The following is a 7,128-nucleotide window of genomic DNA, read 5'->3' on the forward strand; positions in this document are numbered from 1 at the left end:
CCAAAAGTTCGTCAGAATGGAATGACATTCAGATTGTCAATAAGAAAATTATTAATTAAATATAGGGAAAGTATCATTCAAAGACTATTGAGGATATTTAATATCAAATAAGGATAAAAAAGATTTTCAAATATCATTATAAGACCAAAGAATTAAATTGAAAATAATTTTAAATGAAAAAACTATAATATCTCCCTACTTTTCTGTTTTAATTGACAAACAGTCATTTGTTAATTAACAAATACTCATTTATATTTAACAAGAAGTCTTTCGCAAAGTACTCATTCATTAATTAACAAGTACTCATTTATATATAACAAAAAATTATTCGCTAATTGATAAATTCAAAAATTTAAAAATGCTTAGTTGTAAGAAGGTACAACTATAGATCATGTTTCATCAAGTAGTTATTCATTAGTTAATAAGTACCTATTTGTATTTAATAAGTTATGCATTTATTGACAAGTTCAAGAATTTGAAAGTGTTTCGTCATGGGAAGGAAAAAGTGTAAATCATATTTTAACAAACAGTCATTTATTAATTATCAAATATTTATTCGCATTTAATAAGAAACAATTCTCTAATTGATGAATTTAAAAAGAAAAGAAAAGAAGAGGTATTGTAGTCTTTTCCTATCTAAAATTATTTTCGAATCACCCATCTAGTCTTGCAATGATATTTTAAAATATTTTAATTTTTGTTTGATATTAAATTTCCTCAGTAGTCCTTAAATGATATTTTCCCTTAAATATAGGGGAAATGTGTTATAAATATTATCTATTTTATCTTTTAATTTGAACCAAATGGATATTAATAAAATCAAGGGAGAATTTTATTAAAGGACCATAGATATGATATTATCACAAATGAGACCCAAATAAATATGAAATTAAAATGTAAGGCAACATAACTAAAATAACCTTCTTAAATAACTTAAATAACTTTAATGAAAATTCTCCCTAAAATCAAAGCAAATGTTGCATTAAGCAAGTTTTTTTAATTGAAATATAATTATCATTTGGCATAACTCCTTATAAAAATAACAAGTGTTTTCTTGTTAAGTATGGTAAGCTATATGAGTTGCATAATATTATTGTGTTCTATCCAAAGCCATTTTTTGTTTTAAATAAACCATTAACTAGAAGGCCTTGATTGGTAATTTCCTTAACTGACTTTGTCTTCCTCTGCCTATTTTAACAGGACCATAGCCTATTAGCTTGCCTCTCTTTGTTAGCTTCTCCATTGGACTTTGCACATGATCAAGTCATATTAAACAATTTTTTGTTATTTTCTCTTCAATAGAAACAACACTTACTCTCTTAGACTATTAACATGATTCTTATCTTTTCTATTTTATGATGATGTATCCCCCTTAACATTTTTTCCAATTTGAGCCACCTGTTTTATATTTTATGTGTAACATCTTCGTCAGTTTCATCATCTTGTAATATCAATATAAAATACATCAACTTTGTTACTTGTAGTTTGGTATGTTCTTCAACCTTTACTTCCAAATCCAACCTGCCTATTAGTATCTTTGTAATATACGTATTCATTCTTTCTGCTTAGTGGCTCAAGCGAAAACCCTTTAGTCCGTCTCCATAATTTCAATTTAGAGCTAATTTTATCTCTTGACTTCTCAATTAGGACTATAATTTATAATGAGTATATACTTGGGGATTTTCTTTTGAATGCATTCAATTAAAACGTCTATAGTCAAATCAAATAAATAAGGACGCGATGATTTATGATGCAAGTTAATCCTAATAGAGAAGTTCTTTGTTTCACCACAACTAGTTGATATCTTATTAATAGCCAAAATGTCTATATTTTTTGTTTGGGTTAAAGGATAATTTCATCCTTAAAATATAAATTCAAGAATGTGTTAGACCCCAAACTTATTTTTTGTATAATATTTTCTTTTAATTTTTAAAAATGGTACAATATTACTTTACCACTAATAAAAATTAACTCTGGCTATTAGTTACTCAAAAAATTATAGCAAATGACATAAAGAATTAAAGAAAATGACTTAAAATTATAGGCAATGACCCAAAAAATTACAGAAAAAGATCAAGAAAACTTTGGGCCTTTTTTTTATGATTTTTGAATTCTTTTTTGTAATTTTATTTTCAAATAATGGTCTAAGTTTACATCTATTTATGGTAGGGGCAAGATTGAATTGTTTTCAGAAGTTGAAAGGGAATATGCCAAAAACAAGTTTAGGAGTTTAGACACTCCTAGACTGATACTTTAGGGGCAAATTTGCCACCTAGGTCTTCTTTATCACTCTAACATAAACAAGTAATACTGACAAAAGCTTTCTAAAGCAATTCTTTTGGCATTTGATTATTAATTTTTTTTATCAACAAAAACTATTTATACATCTTTTATTTCCATACTTCTCTACTAGCCCCATTAGCAAATAAAAAGTCGCCATCAAACCAAATTATTTCTTTGAGATACATATCTCATTTTCTTTAGAGTTAAAACCCATTTTTGCCTCTAAACTATACTTGCAGGAACATCCTATGTCCAAATCTCCATTTTGGTCAATACTGCCCTTAAATGTTTAAAATTGGATCATTCTTACCCCTACCATTATCTTTAGTTAAGTATGATTGTTAACTCTCTTTTTTAACCAGAATGTCTACATGTCACTCCACCTTGTCTCTATCTCACCACCTCATCATCTTTCTTCTCTTCCGCCCTCTGCAATCACATATCTTGTAAAATCCCAAATTTCTAGTCTTGTATTAATAACGAATTACGAAATGAATTAGTGACTTAATGTGACATTAGTATTCTAGGTAGTGGAATATTAAATTGACTCCTTAAGATGTTATGTGAATAGATATGAGTGGAAAAGTGAAGTCCCGAAGCAGAACATGTGAGCATAGTAAGGATTACCCTCAATGTGTCACGTGCCGCAGTAGAAGATAGGAGCTCCATGGCACATGGTGCAGAATTTTGGCTAATAAGTTCATGTGCCATCTCGTGAAACAGAAGAGAAGAGGAGAAAGGGGAGGTCTGGCATGGAGAAGAGAAGGGACCTCTAATAGGGTAAGTGATTTCGAGAGCAAGGATGACATTTTTGACCTATTATTTATTGAGTAAGTCTCGTACTGCCTTAACTTCCAATTCTACCCTATTTTCTCTTATTTTTAACTATTAAGAAATTGAAGTTGGGAGTTTAAAAGAGTTTATTTCTTACCTAATAGTAATAGAAAGGTTCTTTAGGATTAAACTAGTACTTTGTGATTGGTTTGAGTCAGAACGATAAAGCTTTAAAGCTATAGGCACAATTTGACTTAATTTAGAGAGAGAGTAGTGAGAGAGAATTTGTTTGTGAGGAAGTTCAAGCTTGTATTGAGTGGTAATTGATTGTGATATTGTGGATGAGTGTGAATGGTAGAAATAGTAGTGGTTAGATGTCTAATTGTGATAATTGGCGATTTTTGTCAATGATGAAATTAATTTCAGTTGCCAATTTTGTATAGATTCTAGTATGTGATGAATAAGTAGCAAAAGGAGACTCAAATAGGTTGTAGAACACGGGTAACCCTTTCTATTAAACAAAAGGTTGAGGTAACTATATAGTTTATTATATTTATTAACTATTATAATTGTGTAGAAGTAATTGTACAAGTGTGAATTGTGGTTTTGTTAGTTTTTGTGTATGGTTTTGCATTGTGAGTTTATTTGAGATATATCTATATATATGGGGTATGAAAGTGTGGAATTGAGATAAATTATGTAAAAAGTATGATCATAGGGGGTCGGAGTTCGCCTAAGATATGTGGAGATGTGTGTATATAGATATGAGTGAAAATTCATATAGTCAGGCTGGCATTAAAGGATATCTGATGTAGCATATTATGAGCTGGTACCTTGGGTAATCCGATACAACATATTATGAGATTGTTATCATGGGACATCCAGGCAGTCTGGCAACTCCCTAATGCCCGTTAAGGTGCGGTTAGGAGTCAATGATGCTTCTAGCACAAGTATGTGATGGAGGAAACCATAGTCTGTAAGTAAGATAAATTACCTTTAGCCAGATGTTTCTACTATTGAAAATATGCTTGGGTCAATGAGTGATTGATCCAGTAGAGCCTATGATTTTGTGTTAGGGAGTATTGGAGGTTTGGGAGCTAGATGATCATGCTAGTGTGGTATTTACATGGGAAATGCTTTGAAAAGAGGAAATTTTTTATATACTTTGATATATAATTGCTATTACTCTAGTTTTTGTTACTTTGGCATGGTTATTTGTGGTAACAGACATTAAATAAATTATATTAGTTACTGAGATTTTTATCTCACCCGTGATTATTTATGTTTTTCAAGTTCTGGTAGTAGTAGTGCAAAAGGGAAAGAACCGGGCCAAGAATAGATATTTCTTGATAAAGCCTCATAAGAATCAATGTAATGAATATATATATATATATATATATAAGTATTGAAAAATGTGTATATAAGTTGCCTTAAAACATGTGCATTTTGTTGTGAGTAACTATGGTATTTTGGTGCTTTGGTTTCCCTAGCCTTGTGTACATGTGTGTATATAATGGAATGATAGTGTGGGCTAGTGGATGGATGATATTGTGTGTGGATATGATAAATGTGTGAAGTACATTATGAATATGGCCTTGTATGAATGAGATTGAAAGATGAGAATTTGCCTAAAGTTGTATGTTATGGGCAATTTACAGGTTAATTGGTTACATGTGTATTGTATATATTATTAGTCAATCAAGTGCATATTGTCTATTTGGACATGGTCAAGACCCTAAACATGGCTAATAACTTGTGGTTTCAATTGGTGATGCTCAAGTGTCAAATTTTGACTTAAACAGTCAAAGTGCAGTTAGGTGTCTAATTTTCAAATGGAATATCGGATTTAAACAAAACTAGTGTCATTAGTTAGATTTTGAAACAAGCTTCATGTGGGTGCTTAAATCATCCCAATCGGACGTCAGATGCAAAAATGACACACATTTGAAATTCACACCAAAAACTACTGTGTGACAACAAAATTAGATGTGTGCATGCCGTGGTGCATGTATCCACATGCTGTGGAGCATGGCACAGAGCGGGCAGCCGTGGTCTCTATGCCATATGCCACGATGCATGTAGCACGAGTGGCAACGCACGGCCCCTATTTTGACTTAGTTTGTTGGAATTTTACATGTTTTCTTGTTGACCTTTAAGTGCTATTGCATAATGGTTCTGCTGTGTATTATTTCACAAATCAGTTTTATTATTATATGAATTGGGAAATATTTTATTTGGGATCCTAAAATTTTCAAAATAAAAGAATTTGAATTGATTAGTAGGTTAAGTGGAGGATCGTATGGTAATGTCAATGAGGGCATTACATATCCCATCTGAACAATCAAAGAACCCTAAAAAAAATTGCGCTCCTTTCCCTCAACCTCAACAAATAGAATCTATTGACAATAGAGTACACAAGCTTCTTTCTATTCAATCAATCCCGAAATTGTTCAATCTACCAAGTACGATGACACCTTCGGGTTATGGAGAGTCAAGACCATCCAGAAGGAGGCTAGTGAGTTGGAGATTATTTGTAGGTGGCTCTTGGTTGCTATAAGGGAGAATTAGAGAAAGTGGAGTTTCTGACACTAAGTATCCTGTAAGTATAGTTTAGGGTAAAATGGGTTTGAACCCTTTACTTTTTTTATAAACAAAGGAAACTAAACTACTAAAGCTTTTTATCTTCATCATATTATACTTTTTGTCCATTCTTTCCCATAATTTTCTCATGAAAATTCAATAAGAATGATAACTATGAAGGCAACTTGATTATAAAGTTGTCACAACAAAATTCTAGAATATAGTATCGTACTTTACTGCTACTATTGGCCAAATGATAAAGAACATTAAGTTCAAGCATAAACCATAGGCCAAACTTCAAGGTACCATTACAAAATATCAAGTGCACATTTCATCAAACATGTAGCTAACACTAATTGTAAACTTCAAAACAAAAAAATTACTCAATAAAATCTAGAAAAATATGCAATAAATCCTAATTGTTTAAAAAATTATTTATTTTTCCTCTAAATACAAATATTGGCTAATTAAACCCAAATATTCCAAAACAAGTGCTAAAAAGATAAGATAAATTAGGGGGAAAATATAAGTAACATGAATTATGAACTCCCCATACTTGGATTTTTACATTTTCAGTCAAAAATCGCTTCAAATAAAGAATTAAGAGAAGAATAAGATAACAAAAGTTGGAAAACAAAGAAGTAGAGGTTGCAAACTCAAACTTCAATGACCCTTCATTCATTAACAATTCAATTGATTATCAAGATGCAAAAAGAATAATTCAATGATGCAAGAACTTAGCAGGAATGAATCAAACTAGATAACCACATAGGGAAAAGTGTTTACACTCATATCACTAGTGTTTAGGGTTTATTTCACTCAAGTCCACTTATCTAATCACCCTACTATTGGCCTATCAAAATTCTTAATCTCCACTAACTTGTAGTAAATGCAATCATGAATAAAACATATTTTGTTAGGGTTGTAAAGGTGAGAGAAGAGGTGTAAGAATGCATGTAGAAGGAAATGGAAAATATAAATCAATCAAATCAAATGGGATTCAAAAGCATGAACAAGTTTTAAGAAGTTAAAATCTTATAAAGCATGCAAGAAAACTAGGTAGGAAGGTGATTTTACTTAAGCAACCACTTTATTCTTTATGTATATTTTTTATTTTCCTTCTTTTTGCCACAATTGCTTTTCTTTATTTCATGGTTCTTTTCAGTTTTCTTGTTGACTACATTTTTTTCTTGGGTTAATATGTAATTTAAACCTTAAACTATAGGTTTAAAAGTAATTTGAACTCTAAACTTTTGAAAGGTATATTTTAAACCTTAAACAATCAAAGTTGGGGCAATTTTGCCCCACCGTTTAGTTTAAACAAACATCCTTCAAATTGGGGCCTAATATGCTATTTTCACCAAATGAGGATATGAGAGGGAGAGTGAAATTTGATAAAAATCACATATTAGGCTTCAATTTTTAAAAAACTAACAAACATTTGTTAAAATTTAACAATGAAGGTGAAACTACCCCAACTTTTATTGTTTA

The sequence above is a fragment of the Prosopis cineraria genome, unplaced genomic scaffold (assembly GCF_029017545.1).
Source record: "Prosopis cineraria cultivar Desert tree isolate PC_DT_omini unplaced genomic scaffold, ASM2901754v1 PC7, whole genome shotgun sequence".
Taxonomy (NCBI): domain Eukaryota; kingdom Viridiplantae; phylum Streptophyta; class Magnoliopsida; order Fabales; family Fabaceae; genus Prosopis; species Prosopis cineraria.